This window comes from Schistocerca piceifrons, chromosome 4 (assembly GCF_021461385.2).
Source record: "Schistocerca piceifrons isolate TAMUIC-IGC-003096 chromosome 4, iqSchPice1.1, whole genome shotgun sequence".
Lineage (NCBI taxonomy): Eukaryota > Metazoa > Arthropoda > Insecta > Orthoptera > Acrididae > Schistocerca > Schistocerca piceifrons.
This window is the reverse complement of record NC_060141.1, coordinates 518,702,149-518,720,721: the sequence shown is the minus strand read 5'-3', so window position 1 is coordinate 518,720,721 and position 18,573 is coordinate 518,702,149. Positions and strand designations below refer to the sequence as shown.

General features: G+C 44.9%; 1 protein-coding gene and 1 pseudogene across 2 annotated transcripts in view; one reads left to right on the top strand and one right to left on the bottom strand.

Moving 5' to 3' along the window:
* The window catches only part of LOC124794680 (uncharacterized protein ZK1073.1), a 611,492-nt gene that overhangs the window by 574,174 nt on the left and 18,745 nt on the right, over nucleotides 1-18,573 (bottom strand). The window lies entirely within an intron of this gene.
* Nucleotides 7,115-7,232, top strand: LOC124796709 (annotated as a pseudogene).

The window sequence follows — 18,573 nt, the reverse complement described above, 5'->3', positions numbered from 1 at the left end:
CATCATTTCATCTACTAGGTTATTTAGTTCTTCTTTTGGACCATTGCAAAGTATTAGTTTGTCACCTACATATCTTTTATAATACAGAATTTGGTCAGTAAACTGTGGGTGTGTTAAGAAGAAGTTTTGTTCCAGATTATCTATAAACATGTCAGCAAGCAAGCCTGCAAAGCTGCTACCCACTGCCAGACCACTGTTTTCATCTAAAATTTGCCACTAAATGAAAAATAATTATGTGAGAGGACTAATTCAAGCAACATCATGAGTTCATAAATGTCTGCATTGCTTATCTTTTTGTATTTGATTCGATTCTTTTGCATTGTAGTGAGAGTGTCTTTCCAGGGGATATCGTCATCCACAGTGGATATACTGAGATTTTTAAAGATGGCTTCTTGAACAATAGCCCCCCTCTCCCTCTTCTTGCTTCAGAGTTCACTGACAACCATAAGGTAATCGTCCTATCTCTTTAGCAAAAAATTACCGTAACGAAATCGTAACAGCTTATTTACAAACGTTCTTGTAAAACAACTAATTAGAGTTGTAGGCTGCCGTAGATTATAATAAGTAAGCGTAGAGTTCGGCAGTTTACCTAGCAGCGTTGGCCAGTTAAGGTCGTGCCAGTGTTATCTTTACGTTAAGTGCGTTGCATTTATAAAGGGCCGGGTAATCTATGGAACATTTTTGTTCTATATAGTTATCCTCTTATCTGTTATTTAAAAACAGTATTTATAGTAAAATTGAAATTGTCACTGTTAAGTTCAAGTTTTACTCGAAAACTGATGATTTGTAGCGTGAAACAGAGGGATATTGTAGTAAAAGTAAAGAAAACAATACATATTTATCATAGATCGTTAGCAAACGCATCTTCCTGAACAAAAAGGTAAAACAAAAAAGTACAAAGTAAAAGTACACTATATCAGACATCGCTTCAGTACTTCGTCGAACCTAAATAAAACACGTTTCCTTTATATACAAATAAATTTAGCATTTATCAATAATAAAAGAAAACTCTTGACTTTGGTCATGATGAAGAACGTTCTATTAAGTACAAAATAACCACAAAAATAGTATATATTTCTTATGTTTGTGCGTGTACTTGCATCAAAAGTAATTGCTTTGGTTACAGTAAGGATATAAAATAGGCATTGGATTAACACTGAGTAACGAGCTATACTAATCATGTGAAAAAAAAGAAAAGAAAGAAGAGAGAGAGAGAGAGAGAGAGAGAGAGAGAGAGAAGCCGTCGGCTCTCAGTTTCTGTTTTACACATCTGTATACATTCTATTCCTTCCGGCGCTATCAATACTACCGGTAATGCTACCATTTACTACGTCATTTATGTAGTGTACCAAAACCACCGAACGGTAATTTCGGTATAGCGGAACTCCGCAACTGATTCTCGGAATACCTATATTTGATCGAGCGACAGCGAAAGTCGGTTTCCGAAATTCGATTTTCTTCTTCTGCAAGTCGTGACCCGGCGTCATAGCGGGACACCGTGACGCGGCCGCAGACAACGTGGGGAGCACGCCTACGGGGGCTCGCCCGTGACGTCACAGGCCACTCGTGCCCGCGCTGTGCGGTGCCGGTACGCAGCCGGTGGTAACCGGTGAGGAGGCGGCCTTCAGCGGCAGCTTGAGGCAGGTCAGCGACTCACAGGGGCACCGCACGCAGCTTCCGTCAACACAGCAGCCAGTAGGCCAGCGGCGATCGAAGCTGCGGCTGCAACCGCTTCGGCGGCCGGACTGACAGGTATCGATTGCCTGCCCGTCTGTCGCTTGACAGATAATACATTTAGCTGCGTCCTTCAAAGTCCGGTGCACACGAGCGGGGGCGCATATGTGACGCTTCAGCCGTCCCGCTGCTTGACCTTTGTTATTGTGGGCATATGTGCTGCGCTTCTGTTTGTAGAATCTACGAGTGTTAGTATATCGAATACAGAAATCGCACTCAGTTTAATTGAGTATTCAGAGCACATTTAGTCGCTCGATCTTTGAAGAAGTAAGATTTATTTTAACGCTTTCGTCCAATAATCCCAATTAGTGTAATAATTGCTTCTGATCTGTGTAGATGATTGCTACTTAAATAATGATAATAAACAAAGACTAATCATATTTTTCAGAGGAGTTAGTTAATGAGACCATTGGTAAGTCATTATTTTTTTTTAAAGGGCTTTTTTTGAGTGCCTCCTCGGAGAACGGCCCTGTCATTTCATCGGTCATTAGTTGTTGCCCCCCCCCCCCCTCCCGCAAACGTTACTATTGTGTCCGCCCCGCTGCCAATCTGTCTGTCGGCACTTCGTTCTTTTCCATTGCCTTCCTATTTACACTACTGGCCATTAAAATTGCTACACCACGAAGATGACGTGCTACAAACGTCAAATTTAACCGACAGGAAGAAGATCCTGTGATATGCAAATGATGAGCTTTTCAGAGCATTTGCACAATGTTGGCGCCGGTGGCGACACCTACAACGTGCTGATATGAGGAAAGTTTCCAACCGATTTCTCATACACAAACAGCAGTTCACCGGCGTTGCCTGGTGAAACCTTATTGTGATGCTTTAAGGAGGAGAAATACGTACCATCACGTTTCCGATTTTGATAAAGGTCGGAGTGTAGCCTATCGCGATTGCGGTTTATCGTATCGCGACATTGCTGCTCGCGTTGGTCGAGATGCAATGACTGTTAGCAGAATATGGAATCGGTGGGTTCAGGAGGGTAATACGGAACGCCGTGCTGGATCACAACGGCCTCGTATCACCAGCAGTCGAGATGACAGGCATCTTATCCGCATGGCTGTAACGGATCGTGCAGCCACGTCTCGATCCCTGAGTTAGCAGATGGGGACGCTTGCAAGACAACAACCATCTGCACGAACAGTTCGACGACGTTTACAGCAGCATGGACTATCAGATCGGAGACCATGGCTGCGGTTACACTTGACGCTGCATCACAGACAGGAGCGCCTGCGATGCTGTACTCAACGACGAATCTGAGTGCACGAATGGCAAAACGTCATTTTTCGAATTAATCCAGGTTCTGTTTACAGCATCATGATGCTGGCATCCGTGTTTGGCGACATCGCGGTGAACGCACATTGGAAGCGTCTATTCGTCATCGCCATACTGGCGTATCACCCGGCGTGATTGTATGGGGTGCCATTGGTTACGACTCGTTACTCTACCCTTCATTCGATACCTGCGAAACCCTGCGTTTCAGCAGGATAATGCAAGACCGCATATTGCAGCTCCTGTACGAGCCTTTCTGGATACAGAAAATGTTCGACTGCTGCCCTGGTCACCACATTCTCCAGATCTCTCGCCAATTGAGAACGTCTCGGCAATGGTGGCCAAGCAACTGGCTCGTCACAATACGCCAGTCACTACTCTTGATGAACTGTGGTATCGTGTTGAAGCTGCATGGGCAGCTGTGCCTGTACACGCCATCCAAGCTGTTTGATTCAATGCCCAGGAGTATCAAGGGCGTTATTACGGCCGGAGGTGGTTGTTCTGATTACTGAAAAAATGGTTCAAATTGCTCTGAGCACTATGGAACTGAGGTCATCAGTCCCCTAGAACTTAGAACTACTTAAACCTAACTAACCTAAGGACATCACACACATCAATGCCCGAGGCAGGATTCGAACCTGCGACCGTAGCGGTCGCACGGATCCAGACTGAAGCGCCTAGAACCGCTCGGCTACCAGCGGCCGGCCTCTGAGTACTGATTTCTCAGGATCTATGCACCCAAATTGCGTTAAAATGTAATCACATGTCAGTTCTAGTATAATATACTTGTCCAATGAATACCCGTTTATCATCTGCATTTGTTCTTGGTGTAGCAATTTTAATGGCCAGTAGTGTAAGTCTGCCTACGAGTTAGACAAGTCACGTATTTAGAATGCAACTGTGCAGTTACTTCGAAATAAAGTCGCTGAATGTGAATAACTTTGCTTCAGCTCTGGTAAGTATAGATCTGCTACCTATTGGCGACAATACTGGTGCCGAACCGGAACTCGAAACTGGATTTGCCGTTTATCGCGACCGGCTGCCTTAACTATTAGGATATCCGTGCACGCTTCCCGGACCGGGTTCGAGTCCCGCTCCGTCACTAACGTTCATACGTCACCAATATGTTATAAATCTACACTGAAGCGCCAAAGAAACTGGTACAGACATGTGTATTCAAATACAGAGATATGTAAACAGACAGAATACGGCGCTGTGGTCGGCAACGCCTATACAGTATAAGACGACAAGTGTCTGGCACGGTTGTTGGATCGGTTACTACTGCTACAATGACAGGTTATTGAGTTCATTGAGTTTGAACGTCGTTTGTAGTCGGCGCACGAGCGATGGGACACAGAATCTCCGAGGTAACGATGAAGTGGGGATTTTCCCGTACGACTATTTCACAAGTGTACCGTGAATGTCAGGAATCCCGTAAAACATCAAATCTCCGACATCGCTGGGGCCGGAAAAAGATCTTGCAAGAGCGGAACAGATGACTGAAGAGAATCGTTCAACGTGACAGAAGTGCAACCTTCCACAAACTGTTGCATATTTCAATGCTGGGCGACCAACAAGTGTCAGCGTGCGAACCATTCAAACAATCATCATCGATCGGGGCTTTCGGAGCCGAAGGCCCACTTGTGTATCTTTGATGACTGCACGACACAAAGCTTCACGCGTCGCCTGGGCCTTTCAACACCGACATTCGACTCTTGATGACTGGAAACATGTTGTCTGGTAGGACGAGACTGGTTTGAAATTGTATCGAGCGGGTGGACTTGTACGGGTAAGGAGACAATTTCATGAATCCATGGACTCTCCATGTCAGCAGGGGACTGTTAAAGCTGGTGGAGGCACCGTAATGGTGAGGGGCGTGTGCAGTTAGAGTGATATTCGACCTCTAATACGTCTAGATACGATTCTGACAGGTGACACCTACGTACGTAAGCATCGTGTCTCATCACCTGCATCCATTCATGTTCGTTGTGCATTCCGACGTACTTGTGCAATTCCAGCCGGACAGTGCGACACCCCACATGTCCATAAATGCTACAGAATAGCTTCAGGAACACTATTCTGCGTTTAAACATTTCCACTGGTCACCAAACTCCCAAGACATGATTATTATAGAGCATATCCGGGATGCTTTGCCGTTCAGAAGAGATCTCCACCCCCAAGTATTCTTAAGGATTTATGGACTACCCTGCAGGATCCACGGTGTCAGTTTCCTCTAGCAGTACTTCAGACATTGCCAAGTGATTCGCTTTCAGCATTTTTATTGCGAAGTAACTGTGGACGTCTGCCTGTCGTCAACAAAGTCTGTTCATCTATATACAGGTGGTCCATTGATCGTGACCGGACCATCTCACGAAACATGCGTCAAACGAAAAAACTACAAAGAACGAAACTTGTCTATCTTGAAGGGGGAAACCAGATGGCGCTAAGGTTGGCCCGCTAGATGGCGCTGTCATAATTCAAACGGATATCAACTGCGTTTTTTTAAAAATAGGAACCACCATTTTTTATTACATATTCATGTAGTACGTAAAGAAATATGTATGTTTTCGGCGGACCACTTTTTTCGCTTTGTCTGCCACTGATGTGCGGATTAGCCGCGACAGCAGATAAAACACCTACTTGGGCATCATCATTTGTTGCAGGTCGTGGTTTCACATGCGGCTGAACACTTCCTGTTTCCTTAAATAACGTAACGGACGGCCGTTGTACTACGGTGAAATGTCGGTTTTAAATTTTATAAATAAAGTATTTTATCTGCATCTACATCTACATTAATATTCTGCAAATCACATTTAAGCGCCTGGCAGAGGGTTGATCGAACCACTTTCACTTTCACTTTGTTATAGATGGCGCTGTAATAGTCACAAACATATGACTCACAATTTTAGACGAGCAGTTGGTAACAGGTAGGTTTTTTTAAAATTAAAATACAGAATGTAGGTACGCCTGAACATTTTATTTCGGTTGTTCCAATGTGATACATGTGCCTTTGTAAACTTATCATTTCTGAGAACACATGCTGTTACAGCGCGATTACCTGTAAATACCACATTAATGCAATAAATGCTCAAAATGATGTCTGTCAACCTCAATGCATTTGGCAATACATGTATCGACATTCCTCTCAACAGCGAGTAGTTCGCCTTCCGTAATGTTCGCATATGCATTGACAATGCGCTGACGCATGTTGTCAGGCGTTGTCGGTGGATCACGATAGCAAATATCCTTCAACTTTCCCCACAGATAGAAATCCGGGGACGTCAGGTCCGGTGAACGTGCGGGCCATGGTATGGTGCTTCGACGACCAATCCACCTGTCATGAAATACGCTATTCAGTACCGCTTCAACCGCACGCGAGCTATGTGCCGGACATCCATCATGTTGGCAGTACATCGCCATTCTGTCATGCAGTGAAACATCTTTTAGTAACATCGGTAGAACATTACGTAGGAAATCAGCATACATTGCACCATTTAGATTGCCATCGATAAAATGGGGGCCCCAGTTTGTGACTATTATAGCGCCATCTACCACAAAGCGAAAAAAGTGGTCCAACTAAAACGTTCATATTTCTTTACGTACTACACGAATATGTAATAAAAAATGGGGTTTCCTATTTTGAAAAAAAACGCAGTTGATATCCGTTTGACCTATGACAGCGCCATCTAGCGGGCCAACCATAGCGCCACCTGGTTTCCCCCTTCACGCTAGACGAGTTTCGTTCTTTGTAGTTTTTTCGTTTAATGCTTATTTCGTGAGATATTTGGCCCGGTCACTATCAATGGACCACCCTGTATACAAGTAAATATTACATGCTGAGGCGGGCAAAAGACGGTAGCGTCACAGGTTTCGATTCCTCACAGTCTCATTTTCTATGGTGCGTGAATACAGAGTATAGCTGTGAGCGTTTGATGATGAATGTAGGAGACAATGGTATAGGGATGTCGTCAGTGTGACATATGGAAGTTTGGATCGGTTTGGGAGGCGTGCACGGTAAGCGGGAAATCCGGGTGCGAGTACGGTCTAGCAACAATTTTTATATGTCGCCAGCAGGCAGTAAATTTTTATGTGTGTGCAGTAGGTTGGCAACGGCCTTGCCACAGCGGATACACCGGTTCCCGTGAGATCACCGAAGTTACGCGCTGTCGGGCGTGGTCAGCACTTGGATGGGTGACCATCCAGGCCGCCATGCGCTGTTGCCATTTTTGGGGGTGCACTTAGCCTCGTGATGCCAGTTGAGGAGCTACTCGACCGAATAGTAGCGGCTTCGGTCAAGAATACCATCTTACGACCGGGAGAGCGGGGTGCTTACCCCACGCCCCTCCTATCGGCATCCTCCACCGAGGATGACACGGCGGTCGGATGGTCCCGGTAGGCCACTCGCTGCCTGACGACGGAGTGCTTTTGAGTGTCCAGTAGGTAGTAACAGCTGAAGCCAAGTTATTCGCGCATCGAGCGAATTTATTTCGAGTAAAGAATATTTCCGCATGATCCAGAACGTTCACTGACTTAGGGACTACCTGAAGGCACTAATGGATATTTAAGCTATAACTGGCACTATCTAGACGTCAAACATTAGTATTGTCTAAAAGTCATCTTGCAGTGCAACAGCTATCTCCAATAAGGCTGTTGCTGATCTCAATCCCCTTGTTACAGTTTGACCTTCATTGTGTGTATCGTTGTATTACATTTTTCATGATGTAAAAGGCATCGTCTGAGAATCTGAGACGGAATCGAGATATTCCTTTTTACAACTTACGCACTACAGAAATGGAACACGTTTGGAATCGAGAACTGATTCGTGCGGACCCGTAAATTATCTTGTTTCAGCTACGCACGAAGCTCTCCCAGCTATCTACTGAGCCCTGTTTTAAAGTTGAAATACACTACCAGAGGAGATGGAAGACACTGTAAGAATGCTGTAAAAATATGAAGCTCTGTCACGTTCCGCGTGAAGAAAAATAGTATTTACTGGCTTTTGCTTTGAATACTCCAAGCGCCCTCCTATGAAAAGCAAAATACCTGAATTTCACGAATAGTGAGCAAATGTTACGCAATATTACTTCGAATTGTTTTAGTTGTCATGTCCCGTCTTGTAAATAGTGTGTTCGTGTTCTGCGTTTAATAGTTACTAGCTGGCAGAAGATACGTGCCGCGCCACATTTATTCTGGTCGTTCTGTAAATCCAGCTGACACTCTCGAAGAGGCATTGCACGTGGTGCAATTCGTGCCGCCTCTTATCGATCGGCTTTCCTAACATCTCCCGCTTGCAGCTGCTGTGGTTCTACGCACAGAGTTTCTCAGATGACCTCGATGCTCTGTTGCGTCACTTTTGTGGGTATAACGAAACAGGGGAGAAAGTTATAAATGCCGTTCATAAAGGTGAAAAGCGATTCCGTAAGGAAACGATACCTAACCCGTCTCTCTGGTTGCTGAATACATTATTAGATACGAGCTCTACATTGGCACTAGCTTGTTTCCATGATTACGGTCTAGGTAATCGACGATTCTATTGATGCCTCTCGTCTTGGAATTCGCTCGGAGAAGTCCTAGGAATCAAGAAAAAAACTGCCTGCAAATGACGAGATGGAAATTCCACGCTCGCGTTCTCTGCCTGAGAAGTTTTTAGCCACTGCGCCACTTCTTTCCCTTAGACGGCGGCTCGACGTGCCTCTGTAGTACATTATGAACTTGGGTTCTGCATATTGATGCTGTTTAATATGCTCAAATTCCTGATCACCCATTACCCTTCGCTCCAGAGCCGTCAACTACTACGAAAAGCAGTTTTCAGAAAATCCCGATAATCGCCCCCCCCCCCCCCCCGTTTCCCTCCGCAACCCACTAATTCTTTTTTAAGCTTAAAGCGGAATTCGTTTCCATTCTTTATGAAGTGTGTCGAATAACTATAGCCAGGTTTATAGGTGAACTGATCCACCAAGTATCAGACGCACTGATTCCTTCCACGTATGATTTACATTGTTATACTCCAAACTTTGTGCAGTGTTTTCTGGTATTTCCACTTGCTTTTCTCCGAAACAGGATACGAAGGTGATTGCTTGCTTATATAGCACAGTCATTATGACGCTGATATAAAAATGGGCCGGTTCCCAACTGTAGCAAAGCATCGGTTATCAACCGAAATAACGGGTAACCGAAAGCGTTCCAAACGGCAAATTCAGATTATGCACGCACCGTTTATAACTATCACTGGCATTGGGCTGGCCAGGTCGGACACCAGACAGCCAATTGGGATCTGCAATGGCTAGGCTGGTTAAAGAATCTTCAGATTAAAAAATACGGTCAAGAAAACATCCACGTTTGGCTTGAACGTGGTTTTTATCACCCTAACTACCAAATAACGATAGAGAAAGAAATAATTACCATTGTTGTCGGCGACAAAGACTCTTGCGATGACGAGAAAGACCATAGCGACGACGATTGTGCTGTAAAAGGACCATCCGCCGAGGAATCTTTTCACTGCCGTAAGATGGCTGTGAAGTGACTAGGACAGCAATTGGACTGTCAAGCTGTTAAATCGCTGTCTTTGAAATGTTTGCGTGATTTAGCAACAAGGAAACGAGTCTCAGATCTGAAGCAAAAACAAATAAACAAATTTTGGACTTTTTACCTGCCATGGCTGCGTCTGTTGTGTATTGATGTAGGGGGAATTGGCTTCAGGCTGGTGCCCTGGCCTGTGGTGGTGCTGGAGCACCTGAGACAAATGTTTTGACACTTCTGGAGCCTATAGCGTCGCTTGGGATTCCTAAAGTCACACCGCCTTCAGATTCCTCGTCCTGGCCTGTCCTCTTTTACCTGGCGGTGAATGGCGCACAGTGGCGGGGTCGCGAATCAAATGGTTCAAATGACTCTGAGCACTATGGGACTTAACTTCTGAGGTCATCAGTACCCTAGAACTTAGAACTACTTAAACCTAACTAACCTAAGGACATCACACACATCCATGCCCGAGGCAGGATTCGAACCTGCGACCGCAGCAGCATTGCGGTTCCGGACTGAAGCGCCTAGAACCGCTCGGCCACAGCAGCTGACGGTATGTCATGATAAGCTGTTCAGCCTATTGGCAATTTCGTCACACCATTGCTGTTTCCGTCTGATCCTGTTCCAGGGCAAGTGCTTAATAGTCTGGTATCCTCCTCTTTTCACTTCATCCGTCATTTCTTTGCTTTCTAATTTTCTTCTGTCCTTCTGCTGCACTTTCGATAGCTGTTGTTAGAACTCGTTTTCAGTTGTTCCACCCAGTTTGTACTTCTTTTCTTGATCTTGTTTGAGGGAGTTACTTGTTCCTTCGGCCTTGGCATTACGTCTGTGTTCTTCACTTTATCCACCAACCAGCTGAGCACACGGCATTGCCCAGTTCTGTATTTAGTCCAGTCTTGTATTAGTCCATCTCCTCCGCCCCTCTCTCTCTCCATCTCCTCTTCCCCTCTCTCTCTCCATCTCCTCCTCCCCTCTATCTGTACATCTCCTCCTCACAACACACTCTGTCCACCGCTTCGAGCCACCTCCACTCTCTGTCCATCTCCTACTGACCCTCTCTCTGTCTGTCTGCTCCTCCCCCTCTCTCATTCCATCTGCTTCTTTCACCTCTGACCATCTCGTCCTGCGCCTCTATCTCCTCCTTCCCGTATCTCCTCCTCGCCCCCTCTAAGGGGGTTACCTCCTCCTCCATCTCTCTGTCTGTCTCCTTCTCCTGTCTCCCTGTCCATCTCCTCCTTTATCTCCTTATATCGTTCTCCTCCTCCCCATCTCACTGTACTTCTCCACCTCCCCTCTCCACCACCACCACCTCCTCCTCCTCCCCCCCCCTCTATGTCCATCTCCTTCTGTTCCCTTTCTCTGTCCCTTTCTCCCTCCCTTTATCACTGTACATCTCTTCCTCCTCTTATTTGTCTCAGTCTCCTCTTTCGCCCTCTCTTTCTGTTAATTTCCCCCTTCCCTCTCTCTTCACATTATCACCCTCATCCCAGCAGGAGGTTGCTGGTTCCTACCCCACATCATTTTTTTCCAGATAGTAAATAATATGTGTAACAAGTATGGTTGATATCGATCCACCGGCGTGCCCACTCATCATATAGATTTAACATTATTTCACTCATATTTGTATTCATAGTTCATCGGTATCTCTAGAGAAGTTCATCCCGCAGTATCGTTTTCATACAGCTCAATGTTTATGGCATCACATCTCCTGAACTGTGTGTAGTACATTGATACAATTTTGCAGGTACATCGAGTGGTATATGTGGGTACTGTCTAAGAAATATGATGCAAATAGCAGTAAAGAAGTAATAAATAAAAACGCCATTTATGATTCGGCAGTTTTACTGCATGAAAAATGTAGTAAGCGATAAACTTTTTGCGTTTTCTAATTTTGTGGGGAGGTGTCAGCAACACAGTCCCATTAAACGTGTCAAATTACGTGTAAAGTTTGTTGTAAGTTACTAATATGTGTACAGATTTTAATCCTGCATTCTCTTCTAAACGCACTTGTCGAATACTTCAGTTTTGCCTACTACCCTCTTCTCCAATGTGCAGCATTGACGGCCGTACAGGAAAACACTCCACACAATGCAGTTAAACAACCCCATTCTGCTACACACTACGGACAGCTTGCTTTACCGTTACAGTTTTTGACCTCATTTATTTTTAGTCGCCCAGCTATCACTTAGCATGCTTACCAAATATCTGTACTGCGTAACCTGTTCAATTTGACCATCTGTAATTTTCATTTTCACAATTTTATCTTCTTTGTCATGTATTCTCATCAGCTTAGCTCTGTGCTGATTCATAAATGAAATTTAATTTTGAAACCATCACGTACAGCCGAATTTTTTTGTGTACCTTTGTTCATTAACTCTGTGATTGTAAGTTGCATGAAACATAAAGTGAACTCACGTTATGACTTCACCAGACGAGCGCTCCATGAGTTGACGGTTGTGATGAGTTGAATGAACGGAGGGCACATGGCTCCGTGGGCTTGTGAAATGGCTCTGTTCCTCTTTAGCGCAAGTGCTTGGGAATGGGAGCGCTGACTTGGACCGTGTCTCCTCTGGAGTGTTAACACAATCATCTGGATGTCGTCGCTCTGGAACAGTGACGTTCATCTTCATTCAGAGAATCCCCGGTCGCGTTACACAAGTTTGACTTGCTGTTGGTGGCTGTTTGACCGGCATTAATCATCCGCTTGCCACAGAGATTACGTATGTATTCGTATTACCTCTCAGAGAAATCAGAATTCCACGTAAAGCACTAAATATGACAGTGTAGTTTAGCGAAGGAGATATCTTTCCTGGCCAGGAGCCGTCACATTACAGTGCTGTGTGTACCGTATCAAAAAGAACTGTGCAACAGTAAAAATGCATATAAAATTATTAAGTTATGTTCCCTGAAACAGTAACTTTGTAGCAATGAAGGAAGTATCCACAATAAGGCAGGCCGTGTTGGTTGACAAACGTGAATCGTTACGTTACGCTACTCATGGAGCCGGTCGGTGTGGCCGAGCGGTTCTAGGCGCTACGGTCGCAGGTTCGAATCCTGCCTCGGGCATGGATGTGTGTGATGCCCGTAGGTTAGTTAGGTTTAAGTAGTTCTAAGTTCTAGGGGACTGATGATCTCAGATGTTATGTCCCATAGTGCTCAGAGCCATTTGAACCACTCAAAGAGGTTCAAATGGCTCTGAGCACTATGGGACTTAACATCTGTGGTCATCAGTCCCCTAGAACTTAGAACTACTTAAACCTAACTAACCTGAGGACATCATACACATCCATGCCCGAGGCAGGATTTGAACCTGCGACCGTAGCGGTCACGCGGTTCCAGACTGAAGCGCCTAGAACCGCACGGCCACACCGGTCGGCGAACCACTCATGGAACCGAAAAGAAAATTCAGTTTCTGCTGTGGTCTAGGCTTGTCAAGTAAGTGGGAGAAGTCTAACCAAGTTTAATAACATAAACCTAAGAAGAACTGAACCTGAAGAGTGAGACAGTTAGGCAATCAGCTTAACACAACTATTCAACCGGTCAAGCAGGAGGGTATCAAGAAAATCCCAAATATAGCAATTGTAGTTTGCCATTCTTGTCTGAAGTTTCTCAGATGTTTCCAGGTGGTGGAAGGGTTAGCCGTTGACCACTGGATATCAGACATAAAGATGCCGATGAAGTAGAGAGGAAAAAGACAAATAGTTCCAACTCGTCTTAAGTCAAAGAAGAGCTTTGTACAACGGACACTGCCACTGATAGGCTAATTCGAGATCCGCCACGTATCTCTCTAGTTGGACACACTGCAAAATACAAACCTGTACCCCAAAAAGGAAATCACGCAGAGGTAGCAATATGGTATACTACGCGGGGAACGCTGAGTAGATTAAGAACAGGAACCGCAAAATGTGCAGTAAACATCGTTAAGTCAATGCGAGGATTACATACGATTGAACATTTTCTCATGTGCTCAAGGACGGAGTTTGCTTGCACAGCGGAATATCCATTTTATGCAGCGATAAGGCTATTAAAGCTACAGGGCTTTGAGAGAAGAGAGTTAAGATGCTCTTGCCCGGACACGGAAATTAAAGTAAGTATCAAGTAATGAAGAGGTTCATCTTAAACGTTCTTCTTTACCCAATATGCAAGAAGGGTTTTGGCTCATGAGAGTCACAAAAGAAAAATTTTAAACGCCAAGTGGCAAGAGTATGGTACAATGGCTGTAAACGAAAAAGCAGGTTGACTGGTGTATCCACCCAAATGAGTCAGTTATTTGCAAAGACACTTATGAAAGAAATAAGGAGAGGAATCACATTCACAACAATCTACACGCCAGTGATACAGATGGGCAGACACGCTTTGAAGATGTGAAGCATTATTCTAGCTGAGCAAGGACAAGCGAATCTGACACAGAACGCTCACGGCGGTTTTCCAGCGTCGACCAGACAAGTGTCTTCCGAGGGACCTCAGAATTGCTATGGCTACCGCGCACTGTGTCCTCTGAAAACTCTTACAGCTGCATCGAAACCGATTATAATGAAATTAATTTGCTGTGGACATTCTTAAGTGTGTAAATGAGAATGGTTAGCAACGTTGAATCGTCGAATACACTTTCCGCATGTGAGGTATGGTAGTCAAACATTATGCCTGCATCTGGGACACAATCAGCGTAGCCCTAAAGCCAGTGTTTAATTTTGATCACATTGCTGCATAATTTTATTTAAAAAAAGAAGAACACCGTCGAAACCGTATATATGCTGTACGCCTTACCACACTTAGCACTAAAAATAGAGGGACTATGGCTGTCACCCAGTATGTGTAAAGACGTATGGAAAATACGTTTTCAGCATTTTCGGTAAGAGGACGTAGGGAGAACATCAGTTTCCTTAGTCCATATGAAGTAAAAGGGCGGATTACAGAAGCTACCTTTGTTGTTAGAAACTTATAACAAACAGAAATTTTCATTAACGAGATTACTGGATCGTATAAGCTGGTAAGACCAGAAAACTGCGGAAGTGTCTTCTTGGCTTTGTAACATTTAGTATTTAAAACAACTGTTGCGTGCACACGAGAAAAATTAAGGATAAGAAGCAATAGTAAGCAACAGTCTCCTAACATGGCGGCGCCAGCTTCTGGTACAACCTATCTTTTGTGTACAATCTCTGGACGGCTTTAATTTTTAATCTGCCTTCAGAGGTATAATGTGCGTGTATGTGTGCATGATAATGGTCTATAGTATGCAGCTTACGGGATCATCTTCTGAGTGATTTTGTTATCGTTTGTAACGTAAGATTGTGTTATGTTCTGAATAACATGTGACATAACGAGTTTCAGCAAAATATAACGTAAAGGACAGATAGCGAGCAGAATTGAACAGTGATACAAATTTAAACCATTACTTACACCAGAGGAGGTGATTGCAAAGCACTGAAACACTTCATGTGTGTTTTTTAAAAAAATTGACTGGCTAAGATAAATGTTGTAATTTGTCCTTCATTAACCCATTAACGCATGTTTCAAATGGCTTGGTTCAAATGTCTCTGAGCACTATGGGACTTAACAGCGATGGTCATCAGTCCCCTAGAACTAAGAACTACTTAAACCTAACTAACCTAAGGACATCACACAACACCCAGTCATCACGCATTAACGCATGTAAGCCTACTCTCTACCACCATGGCAGAGAACATGGGCTCTTTGTGTGTGTGTGTGTGTGTGTGTGTGTGCGTGTGTGTGTGTGTGTGTGTACATAGGACTAAAGTGCGAGGTATGATCATTCAGCTAATTGATCACTAGTCTCTTGAATCGGCGTGCGCGAATGATTATGAATCGCTCCCGCTTTCAGGCGGTATCTCTGCTTGATGAAGGGAGCAGATTCTCCTTCTGCGCCACGTGGCGATCACCGGATACGGCAGTTGGAAGGTTACAGTGCGACCGTAGCAGTGCAGTGCTCGCACCCCTGCAGCTGGGCCTTCACAGGCTTCCGGCGCTGGAATTCGGCAGCACGCCTCACTTGTCATGGCCCCCACCGTAAACCAGCCATGTCTGGTGACACTTGCTGCTCGCCAGCGCACCGGCTCTGATTCGTAAGCCTGTCGTCTAGTAGTAACTGGTGGGCGAGGAGGAACACGCTGGAAACGGAAATACAGTTTTAAATCTGGCCAACGGCAGGAGGGCGCATGAGATACTGAGCGCAGCAGATTTAAATTCCTCCTCGGAGATGCATCGTGTCCAGTCGAATCAAGGCGTTATACACCTGCTTACATGACGTGACCCATAAAACACTTACCACCACTTCGTCACTATGCAGGCTTTCAGAGATTGTGGCTGTGGTGTTCAGAGCACACCAATACACAAAATGTGGAGGTGCCTACATATGAACAATCGGTGGTGACAAAATTATCCTGATAGAAGAACTTAATGCATAATGCGGGTGGTTTTCAGATATTCATGGTGGGCCATTGATCATTTTCAGTTCACACAGATATAAAGGAAACAAAGGCCCAAATACAGAACTTAAAATTTCCCGAGTATTTGAAACGTGCGGATGTACTAAATGGAAGTCGTTCGGTAGGCTGTTCCAGCGCACGGGATACCGAGGGCTATGGCTATGGGGTCTTAAGCGACAACAACGCACACGATGGTTTCCTTTCTCTATCCGGGTAGTTGTTGATATCTTGTACTTGTTAGTGCCAGTATCGTTAACATGGGCAATTGTGGGATGAATCAATGTAAATGTGTCAAACATACCTAAAAAGTAAACGTCGTCACAATAACGCTAGTCACAATTCAGTTTGATACTGAATTATCTAATTGAGATGTTGTGGCTCACTACTGAAATTTCGAGAGAGTACTGCCGCGGAAGAGTCGGATAACATAATACTTCCATGTCTCGCGAAGTTAGAGCTAATACAGAGGCTTACCGACAATCACTCTACCCACGCTCCATTCGCGATTGGAACAGGGAAGGAGCAGAGGCTTGCTGAATGTTGATGTAAATGTTACTGAAAAACAAAAAAAATCTGACGTTGCTGTGGGGTTATTATTTATCAACTCTGTCTTATGTATACTGTTCCGTAATTTTTTACGTGAACCATTCTGGAGACATATCATGTTTTTTTTGCTCTAATGAGCTAAATAAAACATAATTCTTATTTCTGTTATCATTATTATCAATTAACGTCTTGTATGTTGCTGACACGAATGAAGAAAGATTGATAAATTGGTACTGTAAATGTTGTAGTGTCTCACTTTTACGAACATGATCGACGGGTTCATTTTTCACGTCCGTCTCAGATCTCAGAACCAATGAACAAACAGAACTGAGCCGGCCGGGGTGGCAAAGCGGTTCTAGGCGCTACAGTCTGGAACCGCGCAACCACTACGGTCGCAAGTTCGAATCCTGCCTCGGGCATGGATGTGTGTAATGTCCTTAGGTTAGTTAGGTTTAAGTAGTTCTAAGTTCTAGGGGACTGATGATCTCAAAAGCTAAGTCCCATAGTGCTCAGAGCCATTTGAGCCAAACAGAACTGAATGTCACAGCGGAGAGGCAGACGGTGCGTTGAGCCCGTCCAACTCAGGTTTCGGTGCAGGAACTGCTGTCCAGGGTTCAGGGTGCATAAAAATCGAAAAAGCGAAGTTTACTTTCAAGGGGGGAGGGTGCAAAGAACGTACCATATCCTCCGAACCATGGATGAAGGACCACAGGCGGATTCCATATTCCTATAATTCAGGAAAACGTTTGACTCGGTGCCCCACAGCAGACTGTTAACGACGGTCCGAACATACAGATAAAGTTGTAAGACATGTGCATGGTTCGAATACTTTTTGAGTAATGGAACCCAGTACGTCGTCCTAGTCGGCGAGTGTTCATTAGAGACAAGGGTTCAAATGGCTCTGAGCACTTTGGGAGTTAACATCTGAGGTCATCAAATGGTTCAAATGGCTCTGAGCACTATAGGACTTAACATCTGAGGTCATCAGTCCCCTAGACCTTAGAACTAACCTAAAGACATCACACACACCCATGCCCGAGGTAGGATTCGAACCTGCGACCGTAGCGGTCGCGCGGTTCCAGACTGAAGCGCCTAGAACCGCTCGGCCATACTGACCGGCAAGTGTGATGGGACCGCTGTTTTTCTCTATATACATGAATGATCTCACATACAGGCTAACTAGCAATGTGCAAATCGTTTGCTAATGACGCTATGGTGTACGAGGAGCTGTCGTCCGTGAGTAAATTTTGGAGGATACAAGATGACTTAGACAAAATTACTAGTAGGTGTGATGAATGGCAGCTCCATAATTTTCGAATACAGCATTCGTAGCGTAGTGCTTGACACAGCAGCATCGAATAAATACCCAGGCTTGACGTTGCAAAGTGGAATGAGTACTTAAGGACGGTAGTAGGGAAGAAAAGTTGTCGATTTCGATTTATTGGGAGGATTTTGGGAAATCCCGTGATTCATCTGTAAAGGAGAATGCACATCGAACACTAGTGCGACTGCTGGAGTCTTTGGGATCCTCATCAGATCAGATTAAAGGAAGATATCGAAACAATTCAGAGGCGGGCTGCTATTTCTGTGTCCTGGTAAATTCGGTCAAGAAGCGAGTATTGCGGAGATGCATCGTGAACCCCAGTGCAAGGGAAGGGACGTTCTGCAGAGCTCTGCCGAGAAAATTTAAAGAACCGGCATTCGAATGTGACTGCACAAAGATTCTACTGCTGCCAACGTACACTTCGCGTAAGAGCTCGTGCGGTGTCATGTATACATTTTGTTTTTCCCTCGCTCTTTTTACTTGCAGAGTATGTATGTGGATGTGGATGTAGAAGGTAATGAGAACAACGCGTAGCTCGTGTAGGCTGTGCACAGCGCGGGACGCCTCTCCGGGGCGCTAACTACTTTATCTGGAGCGGTCGGACCTGCCCCCGGTGTTATCTGCCTGTGCGTTTCTGTTTGTGCCGACTCCAGCCGCCGCTGTCGCTTTCTCTGCGCTGGCTTTGTTGCTCCCGGGCTTTGTTCCCCTGGGCGCGACCAGCCGTTGTGA